This window comes from Oratosquilla oratoria, chromosome 22 (assembly GCF_046742065.1).
Source record: "Oratosquilla oratoria isolate Oo_2021 chromosome 22, ASM4674206v1, whole genome shotgun sequence".
Classification (NCBI taxonomy): Eukaryota; Metazoa; Arthropoda; class Malacostraca; order Stomatopoda; family Squillidae; genus Oratosquilla; species Oratosquilla oratoria.
In genome coordinates, this window is record NC_134798.1 from 50,026,091 (window position 1) to 50,047,715 (window position 21,625).

General features: G+C 35.3%; 1 protein-coding gene across 1 annotated transcript in view; it reads right to left on the reverse strand.

The window, feature by feature from the left end:
- Positions 1 to 21,625, reverse strand: part of LOC143037571 (uncharacterized) — a 41,733-nt gene that overhangs the window by 19,782 nt on the left and 326 nt on the right. The window lies entirely within an intron of this gene.

Genomic DNA, 21,625 nt, shown 5'->3' on the forward strand with positions numbered 1-21,625 from the left:
GAGTAGACAGGGGATAGGGGTGAGTGGAGAATGGTTGCTGATGCATGATATTTTGACGCAGCCCAAATGGATTTCTCCCTGTACTCTCTAATTTCCGCATGAAGGGATGGAGAGGGGTCGGGTTGCCGTGTAAGTGAAGCGGCCCTGCTGTGAATGTGCTGCGTCTTGCTGCATTGCTTCCGACCCTGACAGTGAGCACGAGACAGGGATGACCCTTCATCTACCAGGAACTGAGATGAGTGGGAGAAAAGGATGGTGGATGGAAGTGGAATGGGTGGAAGTGGATATGTGCCTTTGACTTTACCACCACCTTTTAAGGGGTAAGAAGCCCATGGTATATAGATTAGAAAAAAAAAGTCCTACGGTAGCTGGTAACAGTGATCTTGTGCTATATGAGGCTGTTGTCATGACAACGGCTAGGATAAAGCAGAGTGGAAAAGGCATTGGCTGTCAGTTCTTCTGCGATATGGCTATGGAAACGAAACGAAGGTGGACGGAAATATCTTGGTCCTAGGGCCCAAGGCAGCGAAAGACAATTTTGATGGAAAACTTTCGCTTCAAGGTTGACAACTCTACTTTCTGGTTCAAAATTGAGGTCGCCCCCCGCTCCCTTTGCCAACTAGTAAGTCTGCTTCGGTGTCTATCTAATCGAGCTTCGCGACTTCAAATCGCATGATGCCAATCCAATATAATACAACACACACACACACACACACACACACACGACTTCATGGCGCAGTGGTAGTGTTCATGGCCGCCACTATGGCGGTCCAGGTTCGAATCCCGCCCAGGCCTGTAATAATTTCAGTATCGCTGCGATGGGACTCGTTACTCCAATTTTCGTGGGCGGGTAGTTGGGTGTGTGTGTGTGTGTAAGGTCTGAGCTCTCTTCTGGGAGGGAAATAACTGACGATCACGAGTTCAGAACGTGATCTAAGACCCTGGTGAATCACCATGGTGAGTCTCTCTCTCTTTCTCTCTCTCTCTCTCGCACACACACACATACACACACACACACACACACACACACACACATATATATATATATATATATATATATATATATATATATATATATATATACATACGAGTATGTATGTATATATATACACAAGAGAATGAAGGACAAAACAATGAGGACAAGTAAACAAGGATGTAGACGCTGATACAAGAAGGAAAAAAACGTGAAGATGATTTTAATTACAAATAAACCAACTATGTTTTACTCGTTGGAAAACGAAAGTTACAATATATATATATATATACGTATATATATATATATATATATATATATATATATATATATATATAATATATATATATACAGTATATACACAAGAGAATGAAGGACAGAACAATGAGGACAAGTAAACAAGGATGTAGACGCTGATACAAGAAGGAAAAAAACGTGAAGATGATTTTAATTACAAATAAACCAACTATGTTTTACTCGTTGGAAAACGAAAGTTACACTATATATATATATATATATATATATATATATATATATATATATATATATATATGATAAAAAAGTGCTGCTAATAAAATGTTGATCATGAAGTCTTGATTTATGGAGGGGTGATGGAGGAAAAAAATCGTATCTGTTTCATGGCATAGGCAGCAGTGGTTCCCATCGTAAATGAAAACTACTGATAAGATCGAGAGATACCAAAGGACAACCAACATTGTTTACATCCTAGAGGTATAACGCACTAGTAATGATAATAACAATAATAAAATTGCTAGGATTTTGAGAAAAGAAGACATTCGAAAAATACCATTCTGAACAACTTACAATGTGAGACAGTTAAATAGAGTAATATTGTGTTGGCATGGTGTTTAGTGGAATTATATTATATAATATTATATTGTATTGTTTTGGTATTTATTGTAATGATTATATTATGTATATAATTTATTTTATGTAAGATATTGCAAATGCGACGGACGTTCCCGCGCAAGAAAAAGCCGGGCGCATCAGTTGAAAAGTCTACCTTGTAGTGATTCCACGTGTTTGTGTACAAAATATATTAAACTGACAATTTATTTGTGCATTCATTAGCCACCCAGAACAATATAAATTATTTATATATTACAGTATATGGAAACAGTACCCCACAAGTCTCTTTTCCTATATTACAAATAACACACACACACACACACATTCGTCGGATGGACGTCGAAGATTGGAGTTCCGAAAAAAAAAGTGAAATTTTCGTGGATCCCAACGTCAAGGAAATACCTTATTCTATTTATAGGGAAGGGGAAAGCTCATGGTGTAGTGGGAAGGTGATAAAAAAGGAGAAGGGGAGAGATTGCTGAGGGAAATGGAAGGAAATGTGGAAGGAGAGGACTTGGTCCAGGAGGCCAGGCGTCTTGTAAACAAGCGAAGGACCGATGATGATTTTGGAGATGGGATTAACAAAAATGTAAAGATTAGAAATATAGATAACGGCAGCACAATGGAAGGTGAAGATAATAATTTCTAGGGATTTAATGAGGGGGGGGGGATACCAACCTCCCCTGATTAACAAGACTAAAGGAAAAACTTTAGAAAATGACCGAACATTGGGAGAGTAGGTTCGGAACAATAGCAAAGATTGCGCAGAGAGTTGAAAAATTGGAAGAATTAGGGGTGAAAAAAAAACTAACTAAAGAAATAGAAGAATTAAAAAGACAGTTAAAAGTAAAAGATGAGAATGAGGAATTAAAGGAATAAGGAGAATAAGGAGTCCATAGCAAAAGAAGCACAGAGTTGGAACAAAAATCCAAGAGAGCAGTAAAGTTACATTTACTGACATAAAACAACAAATGAAAGAACAAACTGAAGACTCAGTTATTAACGTGATGAGACAGAAGGAGAATATTGTAAGAGACTTAGCAGATAAAAAGAATTGTATAATTATATTAGAAATGGAAGAGAAGTATAATCTAAATAAAACCACTAGAATCAACTAGGAAAAAGTAAACAGTTTATTAGAATTAGTTCAGGAAAATGAACTTGAAATCAAGAAACAAATTGAAGAGATGTATAGGCTCGGGAAATATAGTACAGATAAGACCAGACCAATTATGATTAAATTCAGGTCACAAACGACAGCAGGGAATATCTTAGCAGAAATAGGGAAACTAGCAGACAGTGAACAATATAAAAAGGTATGGATAAAAAGAGAAATGAATAGAGAGGAAAGAGAGGAGGAAAAAATGAAAAGACAAGAAGCTAAGGAAAAAAACGAGAACAGAACAGAGACAGAAAAAAGAGAAATTCTATTGGAGAGTAGTGAATATGAAAGTGAGGAGATGGGCCATACCGGAGAAAAACAAAGAGGAAACAGAAAATACAATGGAAGTAGCAGAAAATAATAGTGTCTTACACAAATATAGATGGATTAATAACATGATTGATTGAATTGAATGATTATCTGAAGGAAAAAGAACCGGACATAATGGGAATTGTAGATACAAAATTAAAAGGTCAACTACCACCCAACAGTGTAGGACATGATGCATATAATTATTGGATTAGAAACAGAGAGACAAAACAAGGGGGTGGAGTTATGTTCCTGATTAAGAAGGATATAAACGTGAGGTATGTCACATATGGAAAGAATACAGAGATAAGAGCAGAAAGTTTGTGATAAATTATGTGCCTCCAAAAACAGCCTCGTGGGAAGAGAGTGAACATAAAAGTATGTTAGAAGACACAAAGATAACATCAAATAAGATAATGGAAGATGGAAGAAGAAAAGTTATGATGGATAACTTTAATTGCAAAGAAGTCTGCTGGGAAGAGATGACAGTAAAGGGTGGAGACGACTAATGGGGAAATGTTTTATTCGAGATGATTATTGACCATACAATGACACAATGGATACAGGAGAGCACTAGGTATAGAAATGAAGAACCATCATGATTAGACCTAATAATCACATCTGAACCTAAAATAGTGGAAAAGATTGAATATAAGACACCAATAAGTAAAACTGACCACATATTGATCGAACTGGAACTAAATGAAGAAAAATACATGAAAAGAAATGAACAATATAGAAAAGGAAGAATGATGTATGATTTTTTTTTTCTTTTTATAAAATAAGAGAATTCTTTAAAAAAGAAAACGGGGAAAGAATATACAAAGAAGAAACAACAGTGGGAGAGAAATGGAATATTTTGACAAAAAATTATAAAAAAGGAGTGGAAAAATATGTCCCAAGACAAAAACAAGAAAAAGAATATGTAAAGTGCTGGTACAACAAAAGTTGTAGGGAGTTAAAAGACAAAAGAGATAAAGCTTGGACCAAATGAAGAAAGACAAAAGACCTGAAAAATGGAAAATATATACTTGTTATAGAAATGAATATGTACAAGTGTGCAGAGAGGAAAAGAGAAAATATGAAAAAGATGTCATAGAATAATGTAAAGATCAACCAAAATTATTTTAGATTTGTAAACACCAAACTGAAAAACAAACAAGATTTGGAGAAATTAAGACAAGGAGGAGTTGAATACACAGAGGAAATAGAAATGGTGGAAATTATGAACAAGCATTTTAAATCAGTGTTTACAAGGGAGAACATACAACCTGAAGAGATTGAATGGAAAGAGAAAGTCCCTCCCATAAAGAAAATAGAAGTAACAAAGAACGAAATAATGAAACATTTGAGTAATCTTGATGTCAGAAAAATCGCATGGACCAAATGAAATAGCAAACTGGATTTTGAAAGAATGCAGGAATGAACTGGCAGATATAATACATAGCATAATAAACAGTTCCTTGAAAGAAGGAAAAGTTCCAGAAGATTGGAAAAAAGCAAATATAGTACCTATATATAAAGGAGGAAATAAAGAAGACCCTAACAACTATAGACCAGTCTCTCTAACAAGTACAATAGCAAAAATTTGTGAAAGAATTGTCAAAAGTAGATGGGTAAAATATTTAGAAAAAACAATGTGCTAAATCCAAGGCAATTTGGATTCAGACAAGGACGATCATGTGTCACCAATTTAATATGTTTCTATTCAAGGCTAATAGATATAATACAAGAAAGAGATGGATGGGCTGATTGTGCATTTCTAGACCTAAAAAAAGCTTTTGACAAAGTACCACATAAGAAGTTGCTTAAGAAATTAGAAACTGAAGGAGGAATACAGGGCAAACTGCTTAATTGGATGGAAGACTTTTTGCAAGAAAGGAAAATGAGAGTAGTGATAAGAGACAAACACTCAAAATGGGATGAAGTTATAAGCGGTGTTCCACAAGGAACAGTTCTGGCCCCAATAATGTTTGTTATATATACTAATGGTATGGATGAAGAAATTGAAAGTTATATGAGTTTCTTTGCAGATGATGCAAAACTATTAAAAAAAGTGAACACGGAAGAAGATTGTGAATCACTACAGAGTGATCTAAATAAAGTACAGGAATGGAGTAGGAAGTGGGAGATGGAGTTCAACACTAAAAAGTGTAGTATAATGGAATTTGGAAAAAGCAAAAACAGAATAACAGGATCATATAAATTGGGAGATGGAAGAATAAAAAAAAAAGTAGAAAATGAGAAAGACCTGAGAGTCATTGTCATGAATAATATGTCACCTGAGAAACATATAAATAAGATTTTAGGTGAAACTTATAATTCAATAAGAACAATCAAAGTTGCATTTATATACCTGGATGAAGAAATGGTGAAGAAAATACTAATCACTTTGATAAGACCAAGATTGGAATATGCAGCAACGATGTGGTCACCAAGTACAATAAATGTATAACAAAACTTGAAAGAATACAAAGAGCAATTACAAAATTGGCACCTACACTCTCAAAACTATCATATGAAGAGAGACTTGCAAAACTTGAGCTACAGACACTAGAGCAAAGAAGAGAGAGAGGAGATTTGATAGCTATTTACAGAATCATGAAAGGCATAGAAATTACTGATAGAAAGGATCTAATAAAATGGGATGATAGAAATACAAGAAGACACGGAAAGAAAATCAAGAAAGACAGTTATAGAAGAGATCTGAAAAAGAACAGCTTTCCTCACAGAGTAATTTGGAACAAGTTAGATGAGAAAACAGTGTGTGCAAAAACAGATAAAATGAAATATGAAGACGGGACTCCACGAGCATAGCTCCCCTTCCCGTAAAATACAACTAGGTAAATACAACTATGTAAATACACACACACACACACACTTTCAACGAATGGACGGCTTGAAGAACGTTCTGAAGAAAAGTGCAAATTGTGGATCCCAACGCAAAGAGAAGTGCCTTTTTGTATTTGCAGGGTGGGGGGAAATTGCTCGTGGGGTAGTGGGAAAGTAAGGAAAGAGGAGAGGGGGAGGGATTGCTGGGGAAATGGAAGGTAATGAGGAGGTGGAGGAATTGGCCCTGACGGGCCGCCGAAAGGTAGACAAACGACCGCAAGACGAGCTGGATGATGACGACATGTCTAATAGGAATGTGAAGATTAGAGGTATAGATAGGAGCAATATAGTAGAAAGTGAGGAGAATATTTTCAAGGGATTTAAAGAGGGTGGGGGGGACACAACCCCCCCCAACTGACAAGACTAGAAGAGAAGGTCAATAAGATGAACGAGGACCTGGAGCGTAGGTTCGGTAATGTTGACAGTATAATACGGAGAATTGAAAAATTGGAAGAACTAGAGAGGGCGAACAAAAACTTAACTAAGGAAATTGAAGAATTAAAACAACAGTTAAAAGAAGTAAAAGATGAGAATAAAGTCTTAAAGGAGAATAATATGGAGAACAAGGAGGGTTGGAAAAAAATTCAAGAAAATAGCAAGGTTGCATTCACTGACATAATCAGACAGCAAATGAATGAACAAACTGAAAACTCAGTTATTAAAGTGATGAGACAGAAGGAGAATATAGTAAGAGACTTAGCAGACAAAAAGAAATGTATAATTATATTAGGAATGGAAGAGAAACATAACCCAGATAGAACCACAAGAATCAAAGAGGAAAATGAAAAAGTAAGCCAATTACTAGAATCAGTTCAGGAAGATGAACCAGAAATTATGAAACAAATCGAAGAGAAATTTAGACTCGGAAAGTATAGCACAGACAAGACCAGACCAATTAAGATTAAATTCAAGTCACAAACAACGGCAGAGAATATCTTATCCAAAACAGGGAAACTAGCAATAAGTGAACAATACAAAAAGATATGGATAAAAAGAGAAATGAATAAAGAGGAAAGAGAGGAAGAAAAGCAGAAAAGACTGGAAGCTAAGGCAAAAAACGAGAACAGAACGGAGTCAGAGAAAGAGAGATTCTATTGGAGAGTAGTGAACATGAAACTAAGGAAGTTCGACATACAAAAGAAAAACATAAGGGAAACAGAGAACACAATGGAAGTGGCAGAAAACTAAGAGTGTCTTACACAAATATAGATGGATTAATAACAGGATTGAATGAGCTGAATGATTATTTGAAAGAAAAAGAACCGGACATAATGGGAATTGTAGAAACAAAATTAAAAGGCCCACTACCACCCAACAGTGTAGGACATCACGCATACAATTATTGGATTAGAAACAGAGAGAAAAAGCAAGGGGGTGGAGTTATGTTCCTGACAAAGAAGGATATAAACGTGAAAGGTGTCATATATGGAAAGAATACAGTAGAGATGATTATGATAGAAGTGGAAGACAGAGATAAGAAGAGCAGAAAATTTGTGATCAATTATGTGCCTCAGAAAACAGCCTCATGGGAGGAGAGTGAATATAAAAGTATGTTAGAGGACACAAAGATAGCATTAACTAAAATAATGGAAGACGGAGGAAGAATAGTTATGATGGGCGACTTTAATTGCAAAGAAATCTGCTGGGAAGAAATGACAGTAAAGAGTGGTGATGACTCATGGGGAAATGCTCTACTTGAGATGATTACTGACCATTCAATGACACAATGGATACAGGAGAACACTAGGTATAGAAATGAAGAAGAACCATCGAGGCTAGACTTAATAATTACATCTGAACCTAGAATAGTGGACAAAATTGAATATAAAACACCAATAGGTAAAAGTGACCACATATTGATTGAACTGGAACTTAATGAAGAAAAATATATCAAAAGAAATGAACAATATAGAAAAGGAAGAATGATGTATGAAAAAACAAACTTTGATAAAATAAGAGAATTCTTCCAACAAGAAAACTGGGAAGAAATATACAAAGAAGAAACATCAGTGGAAGAGAAATGGAATATTTTGACAAAAATTTACAAAAAAGGAGTGGAAAAGTATGTCCCAAGACAAAAACAAGAAAAAGAATATGTAAAATGCTGGTACAACAAAAGTTGTAGGGAGTTAAAAGACAAAAGAGACAAAGCCTGGACCAGATGGAAAAAAGACAGAAGACCTGAAAAATGGAAAATATATACTGGTTATAGAAATGAATATGTACAAAAGTGCAGAGAGGAAAAAAGAAAATATGAAAAAGATGTTATAGAAAAGTGTAAAGATCAACCAAAACTATTCTACAGATTTGTAAACAATAAACTGAAAAACAAACAAGACTTGGAGAAATTAAGACAAGGAGGAGTTGAATACACTGAGGAAATGGAAATGGCAGAAATTATGAACAAACATTTTAAATCAGTGTTTACAAGGGAAAATATACAACCTGAAGAGATTGAGTGGAAAGAAAAAGTCCCCCCTATGGAAGAAATAGAAGTAACAAAGAATGAAATATTGACACACTTGGGTAATTTTGATGTCAGAAAATCGCATGGGCCAGATGAAATAGCAAACTGGATTCTGAAAGAATGCAGGAATGAACTGGCAGACAAAATACATAGCATAATAAGCAGTTCCTTAAAAGAAGGAAAAGTTCCAGAAGATTGGAAAAAAGCAAATATAGTACCTATATATAAAGGAGGAAATAAAGAAGAACCTACCAACTATAGACCAGTCTCTCTAACAAGTACAATAGCAAAAATTTGTGAAAGAATTATCAAAAGTAGATGGGTAAAATACTTGGAAAAAAACAACGTACTAAATCCAAGGCAATTTGGATTCAGACAAGGACGATCATGCGTCACCAATTTAATATGTTTCTATTCAAGGCTAATAGATATAATACAAGAAAGAGATGGATGGGCTGATTGTGCATTTCTAGACCTAAAAAAAGCTTTTGACAAAGTACCACATAAGAAGTTGCTTAAGAAATTAGAATATAAAGGAGGAATACAAGGTAAATTGCTAAATTGGATGGAAGACTTTTTGCAAGAAAGAAAAATGAGAGTAGTGATAAGAGATCAGCACTCAAAATGGAATGAAGTAATAAGCGGTGTCCCGCAGGGAATAGTTCTGGCCCCAATAATGTTTGCTATATATATTAATGATATGGATGAAGGAATTGAAAGCTATATGAGCTTCTTTGCAGATGATGCAAAACTACTGAAAAGAGTGAAAACTGAAGAAGATTGTGAATCACTACAGAGAGATCTAAATAAAGTACAAGAATGGAGTAGAAAGTGGGAGATGGAGTTCAATACAAAAAAGTGTAGTATAATGGAATTTGGAAAAAGCAAAAACAGAATAACAGGATCATATAATTTGGGAGAAGAAGGAATAAAAAAAGTAGAAAATGAGAAGGACCTGGGAGTCATTGTTATGAATAATATGTCACCTGAGAAACATATAAATAAGATTTTTGGAGAAACTTATAATTTAATAAGAACAATCAAAGTGGCATTTACATACCTGGATGAAGAAATGGTGAGGAAAATCCTAATCACCCTGATAAGACCAAGATTGGAATATGCAGCAACGATATGGTCACCAAGTACAAAAAAATGTATAAAAAAAACTTGAAAGAATACAAAGAGCAATTACAAAATTGGCACCAACACTCTCAAAACTATCATATGAAGAGAGACTACAAAAACTTAAACTACAGACACTAGAGCAAAGAAGAGAGAGAGGAGATTTGATAGCTATTTACAGAATCATGAAAGGCATAGAAATTACTGATAGAGAGAATCTGATAAAATGGGATGACAGAAATACAAGAGGACACGGAAAGAAAATAAAAAAAGACAGCTATAGAAGAGATTTGAAAAAGAACAGCTTTCCTCACAGAGCAATAGACAGTTGGAACAAGTTAGATGAGAAAGTGGTGTGTGCAAAAACAATACATGAATTTAAAAATAGTTTAGATAAAATGAGATATGAAGACGGGACCCCACGAGCATAGCTCCCCTTCCCGTAAAATACAACTAGGTAAATACAACTATGTAAATACACACACTTTCAACGAATGGACGGCTTGAAGAACGTTCTGAAGAAAAGTGCAAATTGTGGATCCCAACGCAAAGAGAAGTGCCTTTTTGTATTTGCAGGGTGGGGGGAAATTGCTCGTGGGGTAGTGGGAAAGTAAGGAAAGAGGAGAGGGGGAGGGATTGCTGGGGAAATGGAAGGTAATGAGGAGGTGGAGGAATTGGCCCTGACGGGCCGCCGAAAGGTAGACAAACGACCGCAAGACGAGCTGGATGATGACGACATGTCTAATAGGAATGTGAAGATTAGAGGTATAGATAGGAGCAATATAGTAGAAAGTGAGGAGAATATTTTCAAGGGATTTAAAGAGGGTGGGGGGGACACAACCCCCCCCCCCGACTGACAAGACTAGAAGAGAAGGTCGATAAGATGAACGAGGACCTGGAGCGTAGGTTCGGTAATGTTGACAGTATAATACGGAGAATTGAAAAATTGGAAGAACTAGAGAGGGCGAACAAAAACTTAACTAAGGAAATTGAAGAATTAAAACAACAGTTAAAAGAAGTAAAAGATGAGAATAAAGTCTTAAAGGAGAATAATATGGAGAACAAGGAGGGTTGGAAAAAAATTCAAGAAAATAGCAAGGTTGCATTCACTGACATAATCAGACAGCAAATGAATGAACAAACTGAAAACTCAGTTATTAAAGTGATGAGACAGAAGGAGAATATAGTAAGAGACTTAGCAGACAAAAAGAAATGTATAATTATATTAGGAATGGAAGAGAAACATAACCCAGATAGAACCACAAGAATCAAAGAGGAAAATGAAAAAGTAAGCCAATTACTAGAATCAGTTCAGGAAGATGAACCAGAAATTATGAAACAAATCGAAGAGAAATTTAGACTCGGAAAGTATAGCACAGACAAGACCAGACCAATTAAGATTAAATTCAAGTCACAAACAACGGCAGAGAATATCTTATCCAAAACAGGGAAACTAGCAACAAGTGAACAATACAAAAAGATATGGATAAAAAGAGAAATGAATAAAGAGGAAAGAGAGGAAGAAAAGCAGAAAAGACTGGAAGCTAAGGCAAAAAACGAGAACAGAACGGAGTCAGAGAAAGAGAGATTCTATTGGAGAGTAGTGAACATGAAACTAAGGAAGTTCGACATACAAAAGAAAAACATAAGGGAAACAGAGAACACAATGGAAGTGGCAGAAAACTAAGAGTGTCTTACACAAATATAGATGGATTAATAACAGGATTGAATGAGCTGAATGATTATTTGAAAGAAAAAGAACCGGACATAATGGGAATTGTAGAAACAAAATTAAAAGGCCCACTACCACCCAACAGTGTAGGACATGATGCATACAATTATTGGATTAGAAACAGAGAGAAAAAGCAAGGGGGTGGAGTTATGTTCCTGACTAAGAAGGATATAAACGTGAAAGGTGTCATATATGGAAAGAATACAGTAGAGATGATTATGATAGAAGTGGAAGACAGAGATAAGAAGAGCAGAAAATTTGTGATCAATTATGTGCCTCCAAAAACAGCCTCATGGGAGGAGAGTGAACATAAAAGTATGTTAGAGGACACAAAGATAACATTAAATAAAATAATGGAAGATGGAGGAAGAATAGTTATGATGGGCGACTTTAATTGCAAAGAAATCTGCTGGGAAGAAATGACAGTAAAGGGTGGAGATGACTCATGGGGAAACGCTCTACTTGAGATGATTATTGACCACACAATGACACAATGGATACAGGAGAACACTAGGTATAGAAATGAAGAAGAACCATCGAGACTAGACTTATTAATTACATCTGAACCTAGAATAGTGGACAAAATTGAATATAAAACACCAATAGGTAAAAGTGACCACATATTGATTGAACTGGAACTTAATGAAGAAAAATATATCAAAAGAAATGAACAATATAGAAAAGGAAGAATGATGTATGAAAAAACAAACTTTGATAAAATAAGAGAATTCTTTCAACAAGAAAATTGGGAAGAAATATACAAAGAAGAAACATCAGTGGAAAAGAAATGGAATATTTTGACAAAAATTTACAAAAAAGGAGTGGAAAAGTATGTCCCAAGACAAAAACAAGAAAAAGAATATGTAAAATGCTGGTACAACAAAAGCTGTAGGGAGTTAAAAGACAAAAGAGACAAAGCCTGGACCAGATGGAAAAAAGACAGAAAACCTGAAAAATGGAAAATATATACCAGTTATAGAAATGAATATGTACAAACATGCAGAGAGGAAAAGAGAAAATATGAAAAAGACGTCATAGAAAAATGTAAAGATCAACCAAAACTATTCTACAGATTTGTAAACAATAAACTGAAAAACAAACAGGACTTGGAGAAATTAAGACAAGGGGGAGTTGAATACACTGAGGAAATGGAAATGGCGGAAATTATGAACAAACATTTTAAATCAGTGTTTACAAGGGAGAACATACAACCTGAAGAGATTGAATGGAAAGAGAAAGTCCCCCCTATAGAAAAAATAGAAGTATCAAAGAATGAAATATTGATACAATTGAGTAATCTTGATGTCAGAAAATCACATGGACCAGATGAAATAGCAAACTGGATTCTGAAAGAATGCAGGAATGAACTGGCAGACAAAATACATAGCATAATAAGCAGTTCCTTGAAAGAAGGAAAAGTTCCAGAAGATTGGAAAAAAGCAAATATAGTACCTATATATAAAGGAGGAAATAAAGAAGAACCTACCAACTATAGACCAGTCTCTCTAACAAGTACAATAGCAAAAATTTGTGAAAGAATTATCAAAAGTAGATGGGTAAAATACTTGGAAAAAAACAACGTACTAAATCCAAGGCAATTTGGATTCAGACAAGGACGATCATGCGTCACCAATTTAATATGCTTCTATTCAAGGCTAATAGATATAATACAAGAAAGAGATGGATGGGCTGATTGTGCATTTCTAGACCTAAAAAAAGCTTTTGACAAAGTACCACATAAGAAGTTGCTTAAGAAACTAGAATCTGAAGGAGGAATACAAGGTAAATTACTAAATTGGATGGAAGACTTTTTGCAAGAAAGAAAAATGAGAGTAGTGATAAGAAACCAGCACTCAAAATGGAATGAAGTAATAAGCGGTGTCCCGCAGGGAACAGTTCTGGCCCCAATAATGTTTGCTATATATATTAATGATATGGATGAAGGAATTGAAAGCTATATGAGCTTCTTTGCAGACGATGCAAAACTACTGAAAAGAGTGAAAACTGAAGAAGATTGTGAATCACTACAGAGAGATCTAAATAAAGTACAGGAATGGAGTAAGAAGTGGGAGATGGAGTTCAATACAAAAAAGTGCAGTATAATGGAATTTGGAAAAAGTAAAAACAGAATAACAGGATCATATAATTTGGGAGAAGAGGGAATAAAAAAAGTAGAAAATGAAAAGGACCTGGGAGTCATTGTTATGAATAATATGTCACCTGAGAAACATATAAATAAGATTTTTGGAGAAACTTATAATCTAATAAGAACAATCAAAGTGGCATTTACATACCTGGATGAAGAAATGGTGAGGAAAATCCTAATCACCCTGATAAGACCAAGATTAGAATATGCAGCAACAATATGGTCACCAAGTACAAAAAAATGTATAAAAAAACTTGAAAGAATACAAAGAGCAATTACAAAACTGGCACCAACACTCTCAAAACTATCATATGAAGAGAGACTACAAAAACTTGAACTACAGACACTAGAGCAAAGAAGAGAGAGAGGAGATTTGATAGCTATTTACAGAATCATGAAAGGCATAGAAATTACTGATAGAGAGAATCTGATAAAATGGGATGACAGAAATACAAGAGGACACGGAAAGAAAATAAAAAAAAGACAGCTATAGAAGAGATTTGAAAAAGAACAGCTTTCCTCACAGAGTAATAGACAGTTGGAACAAGTTAGATGAGAAAGTGGTGTGTGCAAAAACAATACATGAATTTAAAAATAGTTTAGATAAAATGAGATATGAAGACGGGACCCCACGAGCATAGCTCCCCTTCCCGTAAAATACAACTAGGTAAATACAACTAGGTAAATACAATTGCATGCGTCACGACGTCCGCTAACTCCGACCTCACGTAGAAATCGGGGGCACGAGCGAGCATCGCAACTTGTGGGGGTCAGGTGAGAGGTGAGAGGTCAGGTCGATTGTTGACGGGACGATAATTGCTTAATGCGCAGATCTGGGTCACCGTGACCTGCTGGAATAGAAAAAAAAGAGCGGCAGACTTGGGCAGTGCATGACAGTTTCTCCATGAATACAACCATGAAATGGACCTGAAGTGTTCAATATACTAATACTTATAGATTAAAGACTTTTTTAAGTATCGTTTGAATGATGATAAACATTTTGTCTTAGGTAAATCCTTTTCCAGTTTATTCCATGTGTTAACACCTATAATAGATAAGCATTGGCTTTTTTTTGGTTGTTCTGTATTGAGTTTTAAAGAAGTCGTTTGTTTGCCTAGTCGCATAGCGAGTTTCGTAAGTTGAGTAAAATTTCAAGCTGTTTTGTTTCATGTGTTTATTGTAGATTTGGTGCATAACAATGGCAGTTTTGTACTTAATTAAGTCATTGAATTTGAGTAGATTTAGTTTTTTAAATAAATTATTTGTATGTTCCAAACGACCTACATTGCAGATTATACGCAGTGCCCTTTTTTGAGAGGTAATTATGCGTTGAAGATTAGTTTGATAAGTATTACCCCAAATTTCTGAACAATAGTTTAAGTATGGTAGTAGTAGACTACAATAAATGGTACGTAGGGTATTTTCATTGAGGATATTTCTCATTTTATGCATAATTCCTAAAGTTTTGGATATCTTATTTATCACGTGATTTATATGATGTTTCCAATTAAGTTGATCGTCTAAATACACGCCTAGGAATTTACTGACGGACGCTTTTTCAATAATTTCGTTGTTTATTTTGATCGGCTTAGTACTTTCATTATTTTTGTAGAAAAGCAGGTAGTTAGTTTTTGATACGTTTAAGGATAGCTTATTGGCTGAAAACCAGTTGGATAGTTGACATAATCCTTCATTAATTGTCTTGATCAGTTTGTCGGAATTTGTATCGGAGCATAGAATGGTGGTATCGTCGGCGAACAGTATAAATTTCATAAGGTTGGATACATTTGTAATGTCATTAATGTATAGTAAGAATAGTTTGGGTCCTAGAACTGAACCTTGAGGTACTCCGCATGTAACTGGTAGAATGTGTGATCTTTCTTCCTCAATGGCCACATATTGTTTCCTGTTTTTTAGATAACTTTTTAACCAGTCATTAACTTTACCTCTTAGCCCATAGTATTCGGCCTTTCGAATTAGGATTTCATGATTTACTGTGTCAAATGCCTTTTTAAGATCAATAAATATGCCGGCTGTCTTTTTCTTTTGTTCTATATTGTTAGTTATCTCTTCAATTAATTCCATTACTGCTGTAGACGTTGAAAGATTTGAAATCCATATTGACTATGGTAAATGACGTCATTTTTTTTTTTAGAAATGAGTCAAGGCGAATTGTGAATAACTTTTCAAGAATTTTGGAAAACTGTGGTAATAGTGAAATTGGTCTATAGTTATTATAACTTGATTTGTCGGCTGATTTGAATATCGGTATTACTTTTGCTATTTTCATTGCATCTGGAAATATCCCTTGTTCAAATGATTTATTGCATATTGTCAGAAAATTATCTTTGATGATAGGCATAATTTGTTTTATGAGGTTCATATTGATTCCTGTGCAATCGAGTGATTTCTTGTTCTGCATTGATTTTACTGTGTTCATAAGTTCGTTTTCCGTGACGGGTTTTAAAAACATAGTGTTATTTATTCGGTGTTTCAAAAATGTCTCGTAAGTTTGATGTGTTGTCTTTATTTGTTTCGCGAGGTTAAGTCCTACATGGGAGAAAAATTCATTAAATTCGTTTGCCACTTCTTTTTTAGTTTTTCCTTTTTTAATAATGTCTATGAATTCATTGGTGTTATTAATTTTGTGCCTAGTTAAGTTGTTTATTACTTCCCATGTCTTTTTTATATTACCTTTATAACCTTCAAGCAGTGTGTTATAGTATTTTTTTTCACAGTTGCGTAAAATTGTTGTAAGTTTGTTTTTGTACACTTTGTATTTGTTTTCGTCTGTCAAGGACTTGCTTTGAATTGATTTCTTGTAAAGTTGGTTTTTCTTTCGACACGCGTTCGACCGTTTGTAAACCATGGTTTTGAGTTTACGTTACGTGGTTTTATTTCTACTTCTCTCTCTGGGCAGCATTTGTTTACATTACTCATGATAATGCTTACAAATTCGTTATATGATAGATTGGCATTTTCTGACTCGTAAACCTGATCCCAATTTTCTTCTTTAAAGCATTGATTTAATTTTGCAATATCTTTTTCGTCAATTTTACGTTTAAGTACAATTCTGGGTTTTGTTATGCAGTGCATTTCTTTTGGACTGATAGTGAATACCGGTAGATGGTCACTTATATCACTTATTAAGATACCACTATGAATCTCGGAGTTTACAATATTGGTGAAAATGTTATCTATCAATGTTTCACTTGTATTTGTTATTCGGGTTGGTTTATTTATCAAAGGATATATACCTAAAGAGAAAATCATATCTGTAAAGTGTCTTGTTTGTTCATGAGTCTCATACTTAAGTAAATCTATGTTGAAGTCACCACAGAGATATAGATTTTTATTTCTAAATGGAGTTATGATTTCTTCAAGCATATTTGTGAACTCATTGATGTTTGTGCCTGGCTTTCTGTAAATACTTGTTATGACGGTATTCTTTTTAGTTTTACTGAAAATCTCAACAGCTACGCAATCAAATAGGTTTTCATACGAATTAGTGGATTGATTTATTAGTTTGCATGAAATTTATTTTTTTATGAAGATAGAGACTCCGCCGCCTTTTTGGATCTGTCTATTAGCACTGTAAGGAGTATAGTCTTGTAAGAAGTTTACTAGACATCCTGGGTCAATCCATGTTTCGCTTATCACTATAACGTCAAAGCTTTTATTGAGTAACTTGAGATACATATACATACATATATATATATATATATATATATATATATATATATATATATATATATATATATATGGGTCAATCCATGTTTCGCTTATCACTATAACGTCAAAGCTTTTATTGAGTAACTTGAGATACATATACATACATATATATACATATGTATATATAAATATATATATACATATATATATACATATATATATATACATATATATGTATGTATGTGTGTGTGTATGTGTGTGTGTGCACGTGTTCCTGCATGCGAACGAGCGAGCGTGGTGTGTGTGTTTATGCGCGCGTCAATGCGAACGAACGTGTATGTATTCATGCGTGCGCGTGTGTGTGTTTGTGCTGGAGGGCGTTCGTGTTATATGCGTGTGCATGCACATGTGGACGTGTTCATATGCATTCTAATGCGTGTGTATTTGTGTGTACGGATAGTGACACCCTTCCCATGGAAGTATTTCAATTAGGCTACTCAACGAGTGTGCTCCGAAGTTGACCTTCAAGCAAACGTACAGACATGGTATTCCCAGCCGAGTGGGGCGGGTGGGGTTGGGAGTGAGGGAGGGTTAGACGCCACATTTCTCAAAGCTGGCGAGCTATAGCGTGGTGCAATACTGGGTTCAGTCTATGTGGACCTATCCTAATTTATCGCGTGCTGGATACGACACAACACATCGAACATGACAATTTCAAGATCTGTCAACGAAGTTCTCAATCGTGTATGTCAGGGTTGTCAAACTCGTTTATTCTAGCGGGCCACATTTCATTATTTTACAGTACCTGGGCCAGTTAATATGAGCAGATTGATACCACTTATTAAAAGTGATATGATGATAATAATAAATAATAACGAAAGGTAAATTTAACCTTCACGTGTAACATAAAAACAAAGGCGCTAAGGAAACCAACCTTAATTTGTAATACTGCTGATCCCATAAGCTTTGCACCTCTTGGCCTGTACAAGTGCATCATTGACACTAAAGGGCCCATACACGTTAAAAAAAAAAGCGTCAAAATTTTGCATAAAAATTTTGAAGTCTAACTTTGATACAAAATTTTGATGCATAATTGCCCACACGTTTAGGCGTTTTTCCCATCAAAATTCAGCATAGTCTAAATCTTCGACATGGATGCATCAGTGGCCATAGCACTAGTGTTCGCATTGGACTCTGATAAACCTCCTGGAAAACTTTGGAAATGGTCAAAAGACTGGTTTTTAAAACGGGAAACCTACGGACACGTCAACCTCCTCCAAGAATTACGTGCTAACGAACGAGAGGACTTCCGTAACTTCCTTCGAATGGATGCGCCATCGTTTGATAAGTTACTCGGCCTTGTCGAGCCATTGATAAGGAAAGAAGACACCGTCATGCGTCCATCCAACCACCAAGTGAAGTCCATCACACTCAGGTACCTGGCGTCTGGAAATTTGACAATTCGTCAAAAAATATCAAACGGATTTGATCTATCAAAATTTTGCTTCAAATCTCTTTTTTTTTTGACATCAAAACGTCATACACACACTCAAATTTTGTATCAAAATTTTGATATCAAAATTTTGATGCAAAATTTTGACGTTTTTTTTAACGTGTATGGGCCCCTTAAGGCTTGAGCAGTGGCTACCTTTAACGTTGTGTTTAGTAAGTTGACACCCGAGTCGAGACTTGTTCAAGTTCATCACAGAAATTGTTCAAAGACATAGGTACTGCCGAACATTGACACTATCCTTGATGCCAAACATTTAATTCTGGGATATGCTGGCCCAACGTAATGATAGAGTGTGCCAATATCAAGTTGAAAACTTATCCTTCAATACAGAATTTCACTGGAACTCAATTAGTTTTAATTGAAACTGTTATGGTGCCTCATCAGCACCAACAGCGAAAGGGTTGTGTAAAATAGAAAAATCATGCTTAAGGTTTTTAAAGTCTGCAAATCTTTCTCCAAACTCGCTCACTAAATTAGTAATCTTGTTTCAATACTTTCTGGTGTTTATATCACCATGAAACTTTGGTACGTCTTGCAGGGATTTCAGAGTTGGAAAATGTGGAGTATTACCTGCTGCTTGTTGGCGTTCAAAAAGTTTCAGTTTCAGCTTAAAGGCACAAATAGTCATGCAAATCCGTCTCTAGTTTATTGCGACCTTGCAGCACTGCATTCAGGTAATGCAAATGTTCTCTCATGTCTACCATGAAAGCTAGATCTTGAATCGATTCTTTGTCTTTCAGTTCCTGCACATCCCTTTCCTATCTCATGCATAAACCTCTGTACTTCACTTTTTAATTCATAAAAACGCTTCGTCATGATGACTTGGCTTAACTACCGAACTTCACTGTGATATGGCAGTCTGCCCGTGAGTGTGAATTTCATGTTCTTGAACTGTATGGTTCAGATCTTGCGCACGTATGAAATTCATTGCCTTAAAAACAACATCCATGACATGATCCATCTTTAATGTCTTACTGCAAAGCACTTCTCTGAATTATGCACTGAACACTGTGAATTTGATGGTGAGTTCATAGATAGTTGTTTCCTTTAACTTAGTTGTCAAGGCAACTTCTCTACCAGCCATTAGAGGTGCTCCTGTAGCCAGACTCACATTTTTCATTCAGACAACACCTATTTTATCTACTACACCTGCAAAACCAAAAAATATATCATTCCCCGTTATTGTTCCCTTCATTGGTATCAGTTCTAAAAAATTTTCAGTTATCATTTACACCACGTCTAAAAACTAATTTGTGCCGTGTCAGTTACATCTGTACTTTCATCAATCACTACAGAAAATGGTATAAATTTAACAACTTTTTCTTTGGGTTGACTGTTAAAGTTTTCTGATAATTCATTAATTCCGTCTAAAACTGTATTTCTTGAGAGGCTTATGTTTGCAAATGCTTGACGTTTTTCGGGGCAAATAAAACTGTGTCTAACAAAATACATTTCTTTATAAAGTTCCCCTCCGAAAAGGCTTCGAAGACGCAGCTATTTCTTGTGCAATCCTAACTTGTCCGAACTTTCACTGGCTTGATGAACACGTTTAAAGGGCCATTTACACGGTCAAACGGTTTGGCAAACCCGGTTTGTCAAACAAGTATTTGAAGTGATGTTTGACCGTGTGAATGGTGTATTTGATCGTCAAACACGTTTGTCGAACGTGTTTGACAACCAAATAATATTTTCACACGGTCAAACATCACTTCAAATACTTGTTTGACAAACCGGGTTTGTCAAACCGTTTGACCGTCTAAATGCCCCTTAACGACTGTTGCTTTTTGAGTGCCTGTTTTAACTCTCTCCCACAGCTACATTTTGCTTACAAATCAAACAAACTAGTTTTCCATTTCATTCAGCGAAAAAAATTCAAGATTTCCCACTTTTCCTCCACCACACAATATACTTCGTTAACATTTATTTTCTTTGAAAACTTGATGAAGGCGTTCAAAGTAATGTTTTTTATAAAATATATTGATCGTAACTGGTGAAGCTTTCCGCATCACGTTCACGTGACGATATGACCAGTGAGGAATCGACGCGACGAAATGACGATATGTCCAGTGAGGAATTGACGCGACGAAATGGTCCTCGTTTAAAACATTATAAATATGTCTGACATTAAAGACAGAGAGCCATCTAATTTATAACTATAAGTGAACTTTAAAAGACGTGTGTTTGGCATCCCTGGTGTATTTAATCACTGGTTGCCGCCATGCCATTTTATTTTCTCTCTCTCTCTCTCTCTCTCTCTCACACACACACACACACACACACACACAGATCGGTCATACAAGCTCTGAGCTCTCTTCCGGGAGGGAAATAGCTGTCGATCACGAATCCAACACGTGATCCAAAGACCAGTGTGAAAGACCAAGGTGAATCACACACACACACACACACACACACACACACACACACTAGAATCATGAAAGGCATATAAACTATTGATAGAGAGGATCTAATAAAATGGGATGATAGAAAGAAAAGTTTTCCCCACAGAGTAATAGACATTTGGAACAAGTATGATGAGAAAGTGGTGTGTGCAAAAACAATACATGAATTTAAACACATTTTAGATAAAATGACATATGAAGACGGGACACCACGAGCATAGCTCCCCTTCCCGTAAAATACAACTAGGTAAACACACACACACACACACACACACACACAGACTGATATATATATATATATTTATATATATATGTGTATATGTATATACATATGTATATATATATATATATATATATCACAGACATAC